The sequence below is a fragment of the Triturus cristatus genome, chromosome 8 (assembly GCF_964204655.1).
Source record: "Triturus cristatus chromosome 8, aTriCri1.1, whole genome shotgun sequence".
Lineage (NCBI taxonomy): Eukaryota > Metazoa > Chordata > Amphibia > Caudata > Salamandridae > Triturus > Triturus cristatus.
In genome coordinates, this window is record NC_140591.1 from 395172120 (window position 1) to 395192737 (window position 20618).

General features: G+C 44.1%; 1 long non-coding RNA gene across 1 annotated transcript; it reads left to right on the plus strand.

Annotated features, from left to right (window-relative positions):
- The first annotated feature begins 8306 nt into the window (after positions 1-8306).
- Positions 8307-17260, plus strand: LOC146802177 (uncharacterized). Its single transcript, XR_014967369.1, has 3 exons — positions 8307-8401; positions 14484-15168; positions 16224-17260. It is a non-coding gene; the product is annotated as an uncharacterized LOC146802177 (long non-coding RNA).
- Positions 17261-20618: the final 3358 nt, after the last annotated feature.

Consider the following 20618-nt stretch of genomic DNA (forward strand, 5'->3'; position numbering starts at 1 on the left):
TCTTTTTGTGCTTTAGACAGAATAGCCTCCTTAGTGGTGTACGTGAGGAAGTTGATTAAAATTCTCCTTGTGTTCTGTCGTTCAGGGTTCCTCTTATAGGGGTCCCGGTGTACCGGCTGGATTTCAGAGGAGAGATTGATATCTAGACGGTTCTTCAAAACTGTGTCTTGCAGCACGGAAATCACAAAGGCCTTAATATCCGAGCCTTCCACGTTCTCAGGGACACTAATAAGCCTAAGATTATTCCTACATGAGTGATTTTCAAACATTCCAGGTCCTCTCTATCTCCCTATTTTGGCGAGTTAACCGACTCACCTCTGCAGAAGTCGTGTCTATAGCCTGCTTAATTATGGGGATCGGTCCTCGCAGATACTTCATCGAGTTTCCGAGCTAAAACAGCACAGGAAGCCTGGATTGCAACCTGATTCTGCTCAGAGATCGAAAACCTGTTCTTCATCTCTTCCTTGAGGGCCAGAAGGATGTCCACCACTGATTCTGAGCCCGCCTTAATGGGATGGGTGACAGCTCGAACTGACTGTGAGGACTCTTCCTGTCCATCATGGTTATCCACCTCGCATACCTCCAAGCGATGAAACCTATTCGATTTGGAGATAGGAGTTGAAGTTGCAGCTCGTGAGCCCTTTCTGTTAGCTGGCCTTGGGGTCTGGACCACAAGAAGGGAAGAGCTAGGGGAAGTCATTATATCAGACCCCTAAATTGGGCCAACCATTGACTCCATTCTGGTAGAGTTAAAATCTCCAGCAGTTCCTTCTAGGGCAGAAACCGGGGGCGCAAGAATCTTTTAGAAAAATTTCAAGGAGGGAGTAAACTTTACTTTAGATTAAACAGCCCTCTTCACTCTACCCCTACTCCTGGGGCTTTTAACAGCCGCTACAGATGTTTCTTTCTCCACCTTCCCTCCGGGGCCCTTCTCCTTTCTCAGATAATTTGGTGATTTAATACAGCCCTTAGTCGTGATATTTGTACCTATCACAGGTTGGATAAGGGACGAAGCTGCTAACCCTGGAAGAGGCGTAATAAAACCCCCGCTAGTGCAGAGGGTATATCTGCACACTTTCCCAGCAGGTGGAGAGCGTTTGCTATGCATGTTCTTACCCTTCTCCATAGACTGGAAGTCAGACCCCCCTCTTGCTTATTTAAGTCCCTCTACAGTCCCACTCATAAGGCCCCTGTGGGGGAGTGTTGGAAGTATTGGCCTTATTTTAATGGGGAAGGGGTGAATAAGCAAAACCTGGCCCAAAATGTTGGTGTAGGTCCCCCCCTTCTACAAATGGGAAGACCTTACCGCATTCCCCCTGTAGACTTGCCTTTCCCGCAATGGGCTCAGATGAAGGCAGCCTCCCGCAGTGAGCTGGGTTACAGGAGGCGTCTCGGCAAGTGCTGGTTCTTCCACCGCCGACCCGAATTGAGAAAGCAGCCACACGGTGACAGCACAGAGGGAGATCTGCGGCCAAGCCGGCGTCAAGCGAAGATGCCGCCCGGCTCAAGCACCTTGGAAAGCCCGCCTGCCTCCTCACAAAACTGAGAGCTGGAGACAAACAGTGAGCAGAAGGCGCGTCGAAGAGGCCGATACAATGAGCGGTAAATAAAGACAGAGTGGGGGAGGAGAGGGAGGCCCTCTCAGGAAATCATCGCACAGACATAAGACCAGCGGCCGCTTAGCTGGCGGCCGCCATGTTCCCCCTCAACAAAATATCAATTGTATTAATATTCAGGGAAACATCTTTGAAATCATCTGAAAGACTACCTAAAATGTTTGCAAAATAAATGGTGTATTAGAATGAAAAAAAGAGTTCATTTGATTGCAAACTACTTGCCAGAGTTAACATAGTATGTAGTCTTTATGAGAAGAAAAGAAATTCTTTAAATGAAAAAGGATTTCAGAGTTAGAGAAAGAAATTAGTTATACAATTAAAACATGAAAATAAAAACTCTCTTTTTGACACTCTGCAAATATCTCTCTGTGCTTCCAACACTACATCACTATGGGCCATATGTAGGAAGCCAAATACCGGTCGGTAATGGCCGATTTTCGGTAAATATCCCGTTACCGACCGGTATTTAGGCATATGCTATATAGGGGGCATATTTCAGGATTCGGTAATTTACCGAATCGGTAAAATTACAGAATCGGTAAAATTACCGATTAGGTAAATACCGAATCCTGAAATGAGATGTAGGAAACACTCTAATGAGTGTTGTGTAGGAATTAGAATTCGGTATTTACCACCAAATATAGGTTGGTGATAAATACCGAATACATTGCAAAAAGCAATATTTTGCTGAAATAAGAGTGCCATGTGGCAGACATACATGCCCTTAGGGCATGTATGTCCGCCACATGTGCCCACATGCAGGAATCAGGGGTGCAACAGGGTATCAATGTGACACCCTGCCACCCTTGAATGTGCTCCCCCCATTACCGAATCGGTATTTACCGATTCGGTAATGAGGCATACCTTCCCATTGATTCCTATGGGCCTCCAGGCCCATAGGAATCAATGGGAAGGTATGCCTCATTACCGAATCGGTAAATATCGATTCGGTAATTACCGAATTTCTCCGATTCGGTAACATTTACCGAATTATTACCTACATACAATTTACCGATTCTTAAATACCGAATCGGTAAAATTCGGTATTTAAGAATCGGTAAATTGTATGCCACCTACATATGGCCCTATATGACTAAAAGGATATATACAAGAGCAACACAATATAATATAAATATTAATAAATAAATGTCCAGTCATTCAGAGGTTGAAACGGATCCCAGGTTTATCATTCAACACCCACTAGGTTGAAGGTAGAAAAAGAATTAAGGCTCCTGCAACGTTCCACATTAAGAACTTGTAAACAAAATGACGGGCAACCTGAAGAAAAGCATGTACATTGCGGGAAAATGATTGATGGCACAACGAAAAGACGTGTTAAGGTTTCAGAATCAAAGGATTCTAGGCAGAGTTTCCTGAAACTCATATTTCCTACTTTTAATGCGCTGAATAGAGTCTCAGTCACTACAACTTCTCATTATGGCCTTGATCATTGAAAAACCTCAGTGAGAAGAAACCATCTTCAGTTGATCCCAAGCCATACACCCTCACCTTTACACATTTAACTCTGTTTGACTGTACACTATAGACTTATCAAGTTTATCAAAGTCTACTTAATATAGCTTAATAGCCTGCCATAGTGGGCAGTACCAGCCATTAAAAGCTTGATACAGTGTTAAAGACCCAAGCCAAATGTGAGGACCTTTAACAAGGGAGTGGGCCTCAAATGGCCAGTATAGCCCAGCTACGGCTGGCTATAAATGTATTAGAACATTCCACCCCATGAGGGCAGAATGTTCTAATTAAAAAACACAAAGCCTCTTGGAGCCAGATGGGGTTGACACCCCATTGGGCTCCAAAGCCTTTCTTTCACAGCAGTTGCTGTGAATGTTCTGCAGTTAACAGCACAGGGCCACTGATGTTAGCTGTTGTACATTCACAGCAAGAGCTGTGAAAGAGGACTGAAGTCAGCCCCTGGTTCTTCCAGCTTGGCTGCACTGCTTTTTGCAGCAGCCAACTCAGGGAGACCCAGGAACTGAGCAAAATTCACCTCTCCCGCCTCTGAAGCCCTAGTGACACTGAGCTACACGAGGAGAGAAAGGTGAAGACTGCATGTGTCCTCCTGCTTGGCCTCTGCCTTTCGCTTTTCTCTGCTTGAATAATATATTTTCAAGAGGCAGATGCTGTGTATTAGGACATTGAAATGTTGAGAGCAGCGGGCACATACCAGTCCATCTAGGCCGCTTCTGCTCCATTGTCTTCAGTGGAGCTCTCAACATTCCAATGTTCTAACTCTACTTAAACCAGATGTAGCATTTTCATTGTCACATTCACATTGCAGGGCCTGTACTGTTACACTTTGCTGCGGCTGTACAATGGCACACTTACTCAGGCTACACAGAGTCAGATTTTGCTCAGAGTGACATTGACAGACTTGGCTCAGCTGATGCACTGGCACATTTCCTCAGGCAATACATTGTCACAATGTTTGCATCATATACCGTGTAAATCACTACCCCTTCTAGGCTACGAACTGTCACACTTTTCTAAGACAATACAGAGAATACACAGTAATAGTAGGTTTAGAGATAAAAGCCACTTTGGCTTGCCCAATGGACCATTGAATGATGCTCATAATTTACACTGACACACTTATCTGAGACTTTTGCATTGTTATTTTTTGCTCAGGCTAAACAATGTCAGATTTAAAGGAGGCAGTGCACTAAACTGAATTAGCACTGCAATACACTTTACTAAAAAATAAACTGTGGCACTTGACCCTAGCTAGAACAGTTCAACCTTTGCCAGGGTGAACTCCATCACATTTACCTTAGACTATAGACTATCACATAGCCCAATCTATGCGATACCAGTGGCCAAAGACACAGTAAAGTTCAACAAGCATTTGCAATGCAATAGGTCTCGCATTTTGGAGTTAGAACTATTGGTGTTGTAAATGATAATGGGGCATATTATCAAGGACGGCATTACAATTATCACCGCTTTAGCAGCAGAAAACTGCTGATAAAAGCGGCAATAATGGGCGTGATAATATGCCGAGGAGAATTCCAATAGAAGCCCATGTTCTCGTGTGAACATGGGCTTCTATTGGAATTCTCTGCGGCATATTATCAAGCCCATTATCGCCGCTTTAGCAGCAGTTTTCTGCCGCTAAAGCGGCGATAATTGTAACGCCGTCCTTGATAATATGCCCCAATGTCTTTTACTTATGTATTTTGGTTTGGGGTGTAGTGGATGTATGTCTGTATAAAAATGAGGTGCTGAGTGGCCACCAAATGGCATTAGAGGTATGTTAAAAAAAGTGGGCGATTGGGGGGGTATAATGTATCATATATGTGCCCCAAGGAGCGTTTCAGCAACAATAAATGTCAAATTTGATAATAGTGTACAGCAAAGAACAACAAAAACCAGACGCGGAGGGAGGCGGAACAAGGGTAAATACCAAAATCACAACTGGAAAAATAGACACCTCGGTCAGAGCCAAGAAGGGAAATGTCAAATAATGTTAGAGAATGATGGGAATGTTGTGAATAATGATGATATCTGCCATCTAAAGATTGTCAACCTTTCTAATAAATTGCTTACTGAAGACGAAACATCAGTTCTTAGTAAAGGCCTAAACTTTTGTCCGACACAAAGTGGGGATCTGGTTGATGTTCATATCGATTTATTTAAGTTTGTAAGGTTACTAAAACTACGCGACTTCTTTTCGACCAGACCAGATGCACCCAGTATAAGTGTACTTCCTCATGAGCCTGCATCACACACCATAGCTGATGTTAGAAACATACAATGCCTCCTCTCTATTTGCGATGAAGACCAATACGACATGACAACCCTACTGAATGATTTCGAAATCAGACAGGATGGTCATGTAGATAGTGGCCTCCGCCCTAAATCCAAGTTTATGCCTACTTTTGGCTACGATCCAAATGTTGATGCTTTTTACAAAAAGGTATCAGAGGACTTATATGCATTGGAAATATCTAATAAATATAAGCCCAAACCAACGGAGAATATCTCCAGGTCTGAAAGACTGGCCTTAAAACAACTTAGGGAGGACACTACGATTGTGATACGCGAAGCAGATAAAGGCGGCAATATAGTCATTATGAACCGCCTTGACTATCTGGGTGATATCAATCGCCAACTTAGCGACACTTCGTGTTATAAGCGTATTGCACACAATCCAATTTCCAATCTAATTGTCACTATCAATGCCAGGCTCAGTGAGTGGAAAGATGTCTGCCTCATTTCTGAGGATGAATATAGATACCTAAGAGTGGATTGTCCATCATATCCTTGTATTATGCTTTACCCAAAATACACAAGGGGGGCCCCTTTCCACCAGGGAGACCCATTATCTCTGGTGTAGGTTCATCGACTGAGAACCTTTCTAAATTCGTGGACACAAAATTATAAAAATATGTGGTGGATCTTCCGTCATATATTAAGGACAGCGAGGACATCTTAGTAAAATTTAAAAACTTCCAATGGTCAGAAGAGCTTTTGTTTGTCACCTTAGATGTCACGAGTTTATACACTTGCATTGATAAACATTTTGGTATCATGGCCATGCGCTCTTTCCTGGACAGGGAAGGCGCGGATTTTTACGAACATAATGAAATGATTGTTGAAATGGTTGACATTATCTTGATGAACAATTTTTTCCTACATGATTCTAATTCGTACCAACAGACCAAGGGCGTTGCGATGAGTTCCGGGTTTGCTCCCTCGTACGCCTGCCTCTTTATGGGGTGGTATGAGAAGGAGCATGCCTGGGCCCGGGTGGCCTCCCCCTGGACTGAATTCATTGTGTTCTGGGGGAGGTACATCGATGATGTCAATTGCCTTTGGTCGGGGTCTGTTGATATGTTGCACCAATACTTTGATTATCTTAATGATAATGTGTTTAATGTCAGATTTACCATGTCTTATCACAAGGACAATATTAACTTTCTAGACATAAACTTCTACATCAAGGATGGGGTGATACAAAGCAGATTATTCAGAAAAGAAACGGCATGTAATGCACTGTTACACGCATCCAGTGCCCATGCTAATTCGGTTATTAATAATATCCCCTATGGCGAAATGACACGCATAAGGAGGAATTGTAGTACCGAGGAGGATTTCCAGCATAATCTCAAGACAACAAGGAAAAGATTTGAAAACAGAGGCTATAACAACAAAGTATTAGATAAAGCTGAGTATAGAATCCTTGGTAAAAATAGGGACTCTACACTACTTGACGGGTTTAATGCACAAAGGAAAATAAAAACCGATAATAGATTGAGATTTGTCACTAAATACACCACCCATAGCAATGGCATTTTTAATGCCCTACGAAAAAACTGGCATCTCCTTTCCTCTGTGGCAGGATTAAAAGACTCCATTTCCAAAATGCCTGGCATTACATATAAAAGAGGGTCCTCTTTGAGAAATCAGCTATGCCCCAGTTATGTCGTGTCCCCTCCAAACAATGCTAATTGGATACCTGAAAAACCTAAAGGTTTTTTTACGTGTGGGTCTTGCAACATTTGTGGAAGGGGAAAGAATAAAACTAAGTCTTTTTCCCATAACAGCCCAAGGGTCTACACTATCAGCCACTTTATTAACTGCAATACGACTTATGTGGTCTACATTCTGGGATGTGATTGTAATACCATATACGTAGGCAGCACCATAAGATGTTTAAAAACCCGCATACAGGAACACAGGAGGGCTCTCCTGAACAGGGACACGAGATATCCCATTACCGAGCATTATAATGCCAAACATATTGGGGCCAACAATTTTTGGTTTTATGGCATTGACCACGTACCTCTGGGTAAGAGGGGTTCTGATCGGGGACTGGCCCTAAGACAGCTAGAATCCAAATGGATTTGTCGTCTGCGTGCCACTGTACTGGGACACAACTCTGATTCAGAGATGCATTATTTTCTTTAATTTAAAATATACATTTTCCGATTCTCCACTTCGCTAAATGAAACATGAAAAACAACCACACCACCCATGGACTTACAATCATTTGGGGGACAACTCTTGTTGCGTATAACTAATCTCGCACTAGTTGGGCCTACATGTGGGGTCCTTTCTTCTTTCCTCCCTCTCTTTTTTCTTTATCCTGTATTATTATTATCCGCTTGTTTATTATTTTTTACTTTTTATTATTCACTTGTTATTTCTTCCTTAATTATTTTTCATTTTTTATTTAGTTATTTAATTTTACTTTTGTACACTATACTGCGCTCATTTCACCAGTATTTTTATTACTTTCAAGCCATCTTATCATTATGATGGACTAGCATGGTTTTCATTTATAGATTCACTTACATCTACTATTGTAACATATGTTTTTTCATGCCTTGCTCGACATCTGCACACCATTCCCAATGGTTTTACATCTCCTTCATCATTTTTGATTTCAATCATGACGTTCTCTATATATTTTTTATGGACAGGGGTGGTTGAATAACGGAGTACGAATTTAAACAATTCCTTGACCTATATTTTCTGTCTATCTAACTCCGATTTCAACTTGCTGTCCTGATTCCTGCATTTTCCCATCTTATACCAATCTTTAGATGGGTTATCATACTATTCCATCATGGCGGCTGTACTCTACCATTTTTCGATAGTATCAGGTGACCTGTGACGTCAGGTGACCTACGACGTCAGGTGACCGACTCTCCCTATGAGCGTCTGAAATTGTACTTTTAAACATGGCCTGGTGCTGTTTTCCCCGCTTCCTGCACTTTGCTGTTACACGTTCTGAGGACGGGTTGGGGGCAGTGGATTCCAAGGTACGAGCCGCTCGCCTTCTGTGGAGGTTTGGATTTTAATAGGAGCACCGAAATTCAAAGTGGATATGTCTTTAGCCGTGACGCCTTTTACATATACGTTGGTTTTTATACGGATAGGCGTGCATTACCACTTTTGATGGTGTGTGCGATACAGAGCTATTACCTAGTATCTCACTGCAGGCATTTTCCCTTATATCAGTGGACTGATATGTTTTACTGTGTCTTTGGGCGGTGTATACAGTGCACAGTGTCTTTTGGGCGGTGTGTTCAGTGCACAGTTGTCGCTTTGGGATTCACCCCTTGCAGATTCTCTTATTTTAGCCGTCTGCTTACTCTCGAATGCTTCGTTTCTCCTTCGTCACGATGGCGTGACTTTTGCCGTTTTGGGACGTGTGTACAGCATGCAATTTTTTGGCCTTTGGACACGTTCTTTTTAGATACGGTGTCCGACGCCCATTATGTAGGAATGTACGGCCATAGCTGTTTTGGGCTTTACTATTGGCATACTGCTTGCTTTTAAGCACTCGATATATTGTGTAATTCTTTTGGTAATACCTATTTGTAGATGTGGTTTTTAAGTGTGGCACCGTCCGAAAATAATTATGTGGGCGGCCTTCTTTGGAGTTTGTGTTTATTGTTGGATCGTGGTGCGGGTTATTTGGAGGTTATTTGTAATGTATACGCTATATATATTTAGGGTGGCCACATTTTGCTCTTTCATACCATTTTGGGGCTATGGTTAGCCTGTTAGCCCCTTTTCTGGATATTGATGTGAAAGGTTTTACATTGCCTGACTGCCATCTGGCCCGTTATCCATTCTCTTTCGGGACATTATTGGTTACTCGTACCATATACATACTATAAAAACTGTTTTTAGCCTTAAGGTGCAATTAGCATACTAATTATCCGTTATACCTTTCCTTTTAGAATATTGGAATTCCTGATACTTGTGTGCTCGTATTACGGAGCCGTCATTTCGGTCACCTACATTGTACAGCTACCCATGCTGTCGTGGTGACTCTTCCTGTTTCGAACTCGAATATTAGACGAAGCCATATTATATTCTTATTATTCGTAAGCCCACGCCTTTTACTGTGAGACACTACTAGCATGCCTTACTTGTGATATTGGGCTGTCTCTCTCTTTTTTCTATAACTTTTCATATATATATAAAACCTCCTTTTTAATACAGATATACTTACCATCTGTTTGTGAATATATATTCTTCACACGTGCAGGATACCATTACGTTGCTTCCTTAACTACGTTGACTGTTCTAACAGAAGCCTGTTTTTTGGTGAGTTTTCTTGCATAATGCTTATTGTTTGACTACTCCTACTGGGTTTTAACCCCTTACCCCACATTTTTTCTGTCTTCGCCTTCCTTCCCCCCTCTCCCCGCCCCCTCCCTCCCCTAGCCCTTTCACCCCTCCCTTCCCCCTCCCTTCCCCCCCTTTTTCTCGTTTTTCCTTTCTTTCTCTTCTCTCTTCTTTCTCTTTTCTTTCCCTTCTCTTTCTTTCTCTTTCGCTTCTTGTATAGTAGTTTGTGGTTATTTTTTGGGGAATGATTTCTTGCCTTACAAATATAAATCAATTCCTCCGAGCCATATACTAGGGATAGGTACCTTAAAATCGGTACTGACGATGTTTTAATGTTTTGTATGTATATCTCTGCATTATATGCGTGTACGCAGTAATTTTATGGTACAAGATATATGTGATATAAATGTTGTCTTGTGCTTTATTCATTTATGATATAAATGTTGTGATGTTTTTTGTTTTCTATTCCTGCAAAATTTATCCTTCTTGTCCGTTCTTTTTACCTTTTTTTAGCCATTTATATTATTTTTCCAATTGATGTATCTCTTGTCTCTGTTAGTTTTGAAATAATCGACTAACAGATAGAATATATTGTTGTGTGATGTGATGTTCTGTGGTGTTTTTGGTATTTAAATGTGGTTATGTTGCATGTTTTCAGCCTTGAAGAAGTTCCAGTGTGGAACGAAACGCGTTGGCTGCGAGTCTTTTTACAAGAAAATTCAAAGAATATTTCAAAGATATTGTTTGGACCTGGACTTCTTACTGGTGCACCTTCCTCTTTAGTTCTATTTTCATACAACTGGTCCCCAGTGGAGTTGATCTACGGCGTGCTCCTGGAAGATTTGTGCACAGGAACTGAACTTTTAACAAAAAAATTTAGGATTTAAAGTGCTTAACTTATGGTCAGCCGTAGCTTGTTCTTTTGCTTAAAGCAATTTCTAGGCATATTTATATTTTGAGAGAACAGAGGCCTAAAGATATTAAGCTGTTACCTAATATCACACAACTTGCTTAGGTGGGTAGCCGGCATGGGCGGCCTGTGCAGTAAAGCGCAGTGGGTCGGGGCAGGAGTCAGGTGGTGACGTAGACATATGACATGGTAGTGAAAATGTATTAATTAAATAAATAAATAAAACATTTACCTTGCGAAAGGTAATTGGTTTTATTTATTTGTTTAATTTTCACTATCCCGTCGTATATTGACTTCCACACCTCACCCCATCCCGCCCCCACCCCTCCCCGCTTACCCTCATGGACCGCCTCAGGTAGCTGAGATTGAAACATTGGCTTTTGGGTCTGCAGCTTACAACTTAACCACTAGACAGCAACTCCCACAGAGAGCAGCTAAGCTTGAAGGGTTTATTTCTACAAACCATGCACACTGGTGTCTATTTAATCGCCAACATATATTTGAGCAAAACACGTGTGTGGACTATTGACCCACATGAACTCCTCGACAGTCTGCACACGGGCTCAACCTGGCAATTTACACCTGAAGATAAATTGCTCTGCATGCACTGTTAAGGGCGCAGGTTTAATTGGGAAGTGTCTGACACTGCTCCTTACCCAGCACCCACTGCGCAATAGAGAAATCTGTCAATTACATTTCTGCAAAGCGGGTGGTTGTAGTGTGGAAACAAACTTTACCCAACAACATGGTTCTCCTTATATGACCCTAGACGATTTTATGATTGGAACAGCCCCACCGGTACGCAGACTTTTAACTGGCATTTTCATGGAGACTACACACAAAAGGCTACTTTATTTGACAATGTAAGCTAGCTTCCGCGCAGTAAATTAAAAGTGGATGGTGGACTGGGTTGTGGTTTAAAAACTTCTGAAAGTCCCTTACAGGCCAAACAGTTTTTAGTGTGGTCACAAAGTTGAGCATTTGCTCCACATCCACTTTTTTAGTTGTAGATGCCCATAGTTAACGGAGTACACAAAGAAAAAACACGTGCCAAAGATCACATGTATGTCTGGTCTGAGCTGAGACAACCTCACCCTTCTGTGTGAAACCTATTGCCTTGGAAGCTTCGCCCACTCAGTCTACATTCATTTTTGACTTGCACATGGCGAATATGATAATGAAGCTCGGTAGACCCCCAAAAAAGGTTGCAAATGAAATAAAATACGACCAGCGTGCTCCGGAAAGAAAAATGGAATAGTGAGGAGAAAACGTGACATTGTAACTCACATAGGCTTTCAGCTAAGAGGAAGAAGAAAAATACCCAATAAACAAATGCACATGAAAGGGAGGGGTTTTACATGCTGCAGTCCTTGGTGCCGATGACCAGCTGTGGGCCGGAGAGACGAGATGGGATAGGGAAGAGAGGCCGAAAGGGGGAACTGTTAAGAGCTCTGCTGATTATAGAAACATGTCGCTCTCCACCTGAAGCGGCCGGCATGTTGCACGGTGTTTGGTGACAAAATTGCCCCGCTCTCCCTTGCAGCCTCCTTTGAGCTGTTTGAAGTACAGCAGCCTGCAGCCTTACAGTGAAGCACGAGGATTGCTCATGAGCAGCTCCCATAGGCTTTCAGCTTACAGAAAAAAACAAGTAGTGTCCCAAGCTGCATATCAACACGTTCAAGCGTAAGGAAACGCGGTGCTTCTGAGGGAAAAACAGAAGTGATGTATCAGGAGCGCCAACCAATGAGGAGCCAGCAAAGAAGAACAATGCTGGAGTCAACCAATGGCAAGCAGCAGGTTGGATTACACTCCATGTAGTGATTACAGCAGGTTTTCCAGATAGCGAAATCCTTGCCTAGGCTCAAATTAAAAAGTGTGGATGCATATATTCAAAGCAGTGTTTGGTAGTCATCAACAATGATATCAGCCAACCTGGAGATATGTATGGAATGCTCTAGTTAAACTCTGAGAAAGAGGGAAGCTGCTACCTCAAGCTTTGATACTGAATGTGAGTGCAAACTGTGAATTTATTGCCGGTATGGAGCCGTGAAACAAGAACCTAATCAATCATATTGAGCACTTGGAGCATTTTGAATTATTAATGGATTGTCAAAAGACTTTTCACTATGGACTATTAACATTATACACCATTAGCACGGAACATTAATATAAATTGTAGGCACTGCTACAGAGCAGTTTCTTTCTGCTGAATTCTCTCATAATGATGAACTGTGTCTTTTAAACAATATTGATGTGAGAAATTGGGATGTTGGTTGAGGGGGGGCGACCCTCACTCAAACAACAGCCACTATCCCTGTTATGTTGAACCACAAAAAGTCCTAAATTAACCTGTACTTAACCATCTGGTAGCTTGTCACAAAGGCAGTCAGGCTTATCATAGAAGAAATGTGTAAAGCCTTTAGCAGCACGCAAACAGTAGTAAAGTGAAAACACAACACAAGAAAAATCCTACACCAATTTAGAACAATAGAGTAAATTGTAATACATTAATTGACACCAAAATGACAAAAATCCAATCAGTAGAACCGGAGCTATGAATTTTTAAAGTTTAAGGTAAAACTAGAACCTAAAAGTTCAAAGTGACAGCCATGGACATCTTGTTGCAAGAGGCCAGGTTAAAGCCGAAAAATATGGCCAACTGCAATGGAGGGCAGGTCAGAGAGAAAAAGTGAATTGGGACCGGTCAGCGCTTACCTTCGCACTTAGAAGAAATACTCAGAAAAATGAACTGAGAAGGTAAAGCTGGGCGGGGCAAGGCTGCACGCAGTGTCAGAGGATGGTGTGTATTTGTCAGAAAGCCACTGGACAAAGCTGCGTGTAGATTTTTATGTTGAAACTTAGGGACCGAATATGAGTTTAGCGGTCCGACCAACTAAACACCGCATCGTCTACGACACCTCTGTGCCAGCGATCTACTGCCTGATGTATTACGAGTTGTACTGTCTGAAACACCAACCGCGGCCACGGCGGTCTACCCAGCAGGACCGCAGTGGTCTGCAATGTCAGCGTTGCATCCACCGATGCCGCCAAGTCCGCTGTCCACCCGCCGAGCGTATTACGACTACACAGTCATACTCGCAGACATTAGGAAGAGGTGGAACTACTTCATGCCGAGTGTGCGTACCAGCTACAACAACCACCACCTGGAGGCTCAGATGGCTGGCGGTGGTCCTCCTAGCACACCATTACAACTCTTTCCCTGGGAAGAGAAGGTCTTAATCATCCTGCATTCTGAGGACTTAATAGAATAGAGGGGGGAGTGGACTCTGGTAAGCTACACCTCAGTAACTGCCACAATATCATAATGTCCTGTTTGCTCTCAACTCTGCTTTTGCTATTGTGCTCTCAATCTACTTTCCTAACGTGCAATACTCAAAGAATCTGAGATGCTGGTTTGTCTGTCGCAAAGTGTATTACTGCATATAAGAGCATATATATCCAACTCCATGACATGGCACATGTTGCAATGTTGTCTGTAAGTGCATTACCATCAAAATTTCAATCCAGGACCTATGATTGATGTGTTAAAATGTAAATGTATGGTCCATCCCAAATACATGTTGCCAACAGTTAAGGTACACTAACCGTTTGTTAGGTGTTGGTAAAGTGAGATTGAGATAACTGCAACTACCATGCGGCCTTGTCACTCCAACATCAGATGACCACAAAATTGTGTAGCCATGCTTCAGTTGTGCTTAGCATGCGAAATGGACACATGTAATATGTTGACTCTTGATGAAGGCTTTTGGATGTCAACATAATGTGTATCAAGCTGACAGTTATCTTCAAATTTCCAGTTACAATCTGTTTCTACATCTATTGCATCCATACAGGTCAACACCCATCAGAAGAAGGCCATTTGGAGAGCCATCGACCGGAAGGTGTATGCCGTGGGGGTCTACAACTGGCATAGTGCCCACTGCAGGAAGAAGTGGGAGGACCTGCGGCTCTGACCCCAAAAGATTGTAGAGGTCCAGCTGGGGAAGTCTTCCCAACGTGGATGGGGTGCACGCCGGACCCTAACCGCCCTAATGGCCCGCATACTAGCAGTGGCCTACCCGGACCTTGATGGGCAGTTGAGGGCCCAGCAGCAGCGACAAGGGGGTATTTCCTGGCAAGAGTCATACATGTCATATTACCAACTTTGAGTGCCTCAGACAGATATTTCACCAACCACATTGGTGGTGGCCCATGTACCACACACATGATGAGTCATTGTTAGTGTAAGTGTGGTAGTAGGTGCATGCTGCTGTGCTGTGCATATTGTCTTTCTGAACTGGAAGACAGCAGAGTCCTGTCCGCATCCAATTCTCTTCTTTTGAGAAGACACCTGGCTGAGTGAAGTGAGTAATCATCTCATGTTCTCAGTAAATCTGGGTGACAATCGTACCACACCGGCAACTGATCTTCTTTGTGTGAGGCGTGATGTACCCTCACTACTGTCTCTCATTTGATGGTGGCCCTATTGCGTGTGACATGTTCACAGTACATGCACTGACTGTACAACAGTTCCCATTGGTAAGTATATACAGTGAAATGAGAGTACAAGTGTCAATGGTGCCATCATCATTAGTGCCTACATGTTGGCCACTGTGCATTAGGCAGTTGATGTTTCATCTGCAATAGTGTTTTAATACACTCATTGACTGACTGGTGACATGCATGAGGGAGTGATATTTAGTACTGTATGTGAGTGTCTACACTGATCCTTACAAGTCAATCTGTTTATGCAATATCAAAGAGTGGTGATGTGCCTGCCCATTGGGACTCTAGTGATCCCATATCTTCATGTCATAGATGATCAGGGACACCGAAAACCTTCAAAGGTGTTTTGTCTTGTGGATATACTAGCTATGACTGGCATCATCACCTGTACCAAACAGGATTGTGGATGTTCATATGGCTATATGGAGTGTTGTGCTGCGTGAATTCTGATTATCTTTCTTCCAAATGTTTGGACCTCAATGTTTACAGGGTTTTTATGTGTTAAATGTGATACATAGCTAAACTACATGTGTCCAGCTTTCTTTTGACATTTCAGGTATTGGAGATATGATGTAATCTAAGGTACACAGTGTCATCAGTGTGCAATGAGCATTTGCATGTGACATGATGTCTGCTACAACAGTAATTGATGGTACATTGTGTTCATATTCACCTTCATGACATCATGATGTGCTATGAGTAATATTTAGATTTGTTTTATTAAAGGCCTTATGTGAGCATTGTGTAAATCTCACACTTGGATCCATCCTATTTGGTTGCATCTCTTTACAGTGGTATGCCACAAGTCCCAAAGTATGCAAGGTGATCAACTATCCTAGTATGGACATAAGGATAGAGTGTAAACAATTCCATTAATGCATTTGGGCCTGTATGGGGTTATAACATGAGTGGACCCAACTATTTGCAGGTTATGTAGCATGTATGCATGTGCTCATGCTAAATTTGAAGCTTATGGAGTAAACCATAAAGGTGATTTGATATGTGGACTTCTTCAATGTTTTCTGGTGATTTGTGATGGTCAGGTGGAAAAAAGCAGTTGTAACAAATCCAGTTCCATATCATTTCAGATACATCCAGGGCAAGTGGAGGAGAAGGGCTCAACGTCGGTGGGGACACAGCTGGTCACAGTGGTTCTATGTGAGACGTCAGACACAGAGGGACCCAGTGACCTGGAGGGTACAAGGAGTGCCCTGGGAGCATCTGCTCAAACTCATCATCATCATCTGAGTCATCCTCCGGTGGACAGTCCTGAGTAGTGGCAGTCCCAACAGTATCAGTTCCACCTATATCCTTGTCTGCCACACCCCCCAGTTCCATCACCATCCTCCCTGTCCCCCCCCCCCACAAGTTGGCCATTCCTGCACCTCAAAGAAAGGAGCAATCTCCTTCACTCCAGGCACCTCAGCCCCTGGCCCTGTTAGTCCCACTGGCCTGAGTGAGGAGGCTTTTGTCCTCCTGCGGAGCATCTCTATTGGTCAGACTGCAGTCCTGAATGACATCCAGGGGAAAAGCACCCAGATGGTTGCCTACCTGGAAGGCATTCACACCGCCATGTCTGGCCTACAGAGATCTTTTCAGGCTCCGGCCTCCTCCCTCATGGCAGCCCCCACCCATCCCAAACTTCCACCCCCCCTCTTGCCCCTTCCCCATCCACATTCCCTCTCCCCAATCCTATCCCACGTACATGCACACCTAAGCATGCACACACTTCATCAGACACAAGCACCACATAGAAACACAAGACATCCAAGAAACTCAAGGATGTCCTGTTTGCCCTTGTCATTACCCCCCTGAAACCTGTCCCCCTCCCAAAGTCCCAAAAACCCCTCCCACACCCAAACCCATCCTTTACCCTTCCCACTCCACCCCCTGGACCCAGCCCAAAAAAGACAAAAAACAACTCCTAAAACTAAACCAGCCCAAACCCCCCAAACCTATGAAGCCCTCTCCCAAGGACAAACCCAACCCTCCCTTAACCTGTGCCCCCCTTCCCAAGTCCCATCTTCGAGGTACCTGCTATGTCCAATGGATGACCCTTTGTGAGGAGGTTACAGTGCAGTGTCAGTAAGGGCAAGTTTGGTGGCACAGCCTTGTGCTGTGCCATAGATTGATGACATGAACTAGCCATTGGCCTTTGTTCATAATCTTGTTGTGACATACTGTCATTACAATCTTTTCCTACTTTTGAAGACATTGGTCCTGTCATTACTTTTCTATTTGATGTTCTTGTACAGTTAGTGATGTGTGAGTACAATTGAATTTGTTTCATCCCTGATTGCTGATCCAGTTAAAGTATTTAGTATGATGTGACCTTTGAGCCAGTGCTGGAGTTACACAGGACAAGAGAAAATGTTGGATGAATGTCTATGTGGGATGACATCCAAATAGGGCAGACACTGCATTGGGTGACATGTTATATGGTAAGTATTTCAGCTTGGCCTGGCCACTGTCAATGCCATTTAACTTGTACTCCTCCCTATGATGTAGGTTGGATATGTGTTAGATGTGTTGAAGTTAGATATTTGTTTATCCACACATGGAGGGTGTGAACTTGTCATACCTTTGTGGAATTCTGCATGGACATGTGTCCATTTTGCAGTGTGTACCTTACCGTTACTTCATCTAGATGTGTACCATATGCTGTTAGTGCTGTGTTTGGTTTCATAAGTTGCACATACCTATTGCCTACCAATGCACTGCACTTGGTTATGCCATTGGTTGTCTCTGGTATACTTCAGTTCCAAGGTCCAGTGCACATGGAGTTGTCAGGCATGTGCAAAATGTCCTGTGCCCCAAGGCCCCAGCCTTTCAGGGTTCCCCCTATAGGGGCATAGCTATCCTGCAGAGAGTGTTTCCATTGTGCCCTTAGAATGTTTCTCACAAAGAATCTATGTAATCCCATTGACTGACATTGAATTTTCATGTATGTGATGAGTGAGTCCAATACACTGTTGTAGCAGAGAAGATGTATTTCACTTTAATGACACATCCATAAAGATATGTCTTTGACATCAAAACTGGACCTGGGATATGTGCAATGTGAGTGTGTCAAATTCACTATAGCATCTTGGTTAGAGCTGGAGTGAGAGTGCCTCATGGTCATTGTAGTCACTTAAATCTCACTTTAGCAACACTTGAGAAATGCTAAGCTGCATGACAAGTGAAGATCAGTATTGACATGGCAGACAAGTGAGAAGGGGCAAAAGGAGTCTAGCATCTTGGTTATAATTGGAGTGACAAGGACTCATGGTAGTTCTAGTCACTTCAATGTCACTTTCCCAACTGGCAAGCTGCATGACTAGTGAATAACACGGGAGACAAGTGAGAAAGTGCAAAAGATGTTTGAGATACATTAATAGGTGTGATATTGATGAGCAGGTGCTCTAGTGGAACACACAATAATGCACACATCACTATCACTATATATTGTGTGCAAACACATATCAATTTGTGTACAGTGGGCCTCTTCAGTACCAGTGTTTTGGCAGAGGAAGACATACTACAGATGTATTTTTTATGATTGTTATGAAACAATCCCAGACAGGGTCCCTGTAAATGTGGAAATTACTTAGGGAACCCCCAACTCCCTTGCCTGGTCCATAGCGGGGCATAATTTCACAGACGAGTCCACGAGTGCGGTGACCAGGGCAGTGGCAGTACCCTGAGCCGCTTTGTGTTTACGGCGGCAGCTTGAGGAGCGAGTAGCTGAGTCCTGTTTTATTTCTCTTAATCTGTGGCTGCTTGTGTGCTTTTAAAAACGTTTTATCGTGGGCAGTGTATGCTCACCTGGGGGACTTTGGCGAGTGCATTTGTCTTGGCTCCATCTTCCCTCCTTCCCGCCCGGTCCGACGCGGTAACTAGTACCGTTGCGCGGAGGGCGGAGAAGGTCAGAGCAAGACACTTCCGGGGGCAGGCAGGAAGCAGGAGACATAAATTCGCATGCTCCGGCGGCCGCGCTGCGGTGACCAGGGCAGTGGCAGTACCCTGAGCCGCTTTTTGTTTACGGCGGCAGCTTGAGGTGCGAGTAGCTGAGTCCTGTTTTATTTCTCTTAATCTGTGGCTGCTTGTGTGCTTTTAAAAACGTTTTATCGTGGGCAGTGTAAGCTCACCTGGGGGACTTTGGCGAGTGCATTTGTCTTGGCTCCATCTTCCCTCCTTCCCGCCCCGGTCCGACGCGGTAACTAGTACCGTTGCGCGGAGGGCGGAGAAGGTCAGAGCAAGACACTTCCGGGGGCAGGCAGGAAGCAGGAGACATAAATTCACATGCTCCAGCGGCCGCGCACCAAAGGCGCACAGCGGGCGCGCCGCAGGCGCGGAAGGCGCGCCTAAGGCAAGCCTGTCTGCGCCCGTCCGCGGCCGTCCGGGGCCCGGGGCCACTCCCCCTGGTGGTTTTAGCATGAAACTACGCTCCACTATCCAGGAACTTCTTGCCCTCCGTCCCCAAAGTGCCGACACTTGCACGTACAACATGCAAGGTCTCATTTAGGACCAGTAAAGTCCCTAGTTGTTGGAAGGAGGCAATAGTACTTCCCCTCCCAAAAAAAACTCATTTAGACCTGGAGCGATTAGATAATCTGCGACCTATCTCCCTTTTACCCTACTTTGCTAAGATCGCAGAGAAAGTGGTAAATGAGCAACTCACGGCTCACATTGGGAAATGTCATCTCCTACACCCCACTCAATCGGGTTTCCGTGAATGTCACTCGACTGAGTCGGCCCTTCTTCTGGCAACAGAGACCATTCGGCGATATGTGGATGCGGGTCAAACGGCTGCCTTGATCCTGCTAGATCTGAGTGCGGCCTTTGATACGGTAGCCCACCACACTCTAGTGTACCGTTTAAAGAAGGGAGGTGTGTCAGATAGGGCCTTAGGCTGGTTAACATCATTTTTGGCAAAACGTAGCTTCCAGGTGAGGCAGGGTGAGTTCTACTCTAGGGTCATGGGATTGCAGCAGGGGGTTCCCCAGGGCTCTGTTTTGAGCCCGACCCTATTTAACCTTTATGTTGCTCCCTTAGCAGAGATCGCTGATGGTTTTGGGATCAGAGTCGTATCATACGCCGACGATACCCAGTTGGTGGTGTCCCTGACTCAGGAACAGCAGTCGGCAGCCCCCAATTTGGTGGCATGCCTGCAAGAATTAGCTTCTTGGATGGACAAAAACTGTCTGAAACTTAATGGTGATAAGACCGAGGTGCTGGTGGTGGGAAGAGCACCATCCGTGTGGTCGTCTGCGTGGTGGCCGCAGAATCTGGGCCCCACCCCTGTGCCATGTGCCCAGGCAAAAAATCTGGGGGTCTGGATGGACTCTTACCTCTCCTTTGAATACCACACCAGACGGGTCGCGGGAGCCTGCTTCGGAGTTCTTAAGAGACTCCGGAAAACTTTGGATATATTACCTATTGCAGCTAATAAGACCCTAGTTCACGCCCTTGTGACATCTCGTCTCGATTATGGGAACGTC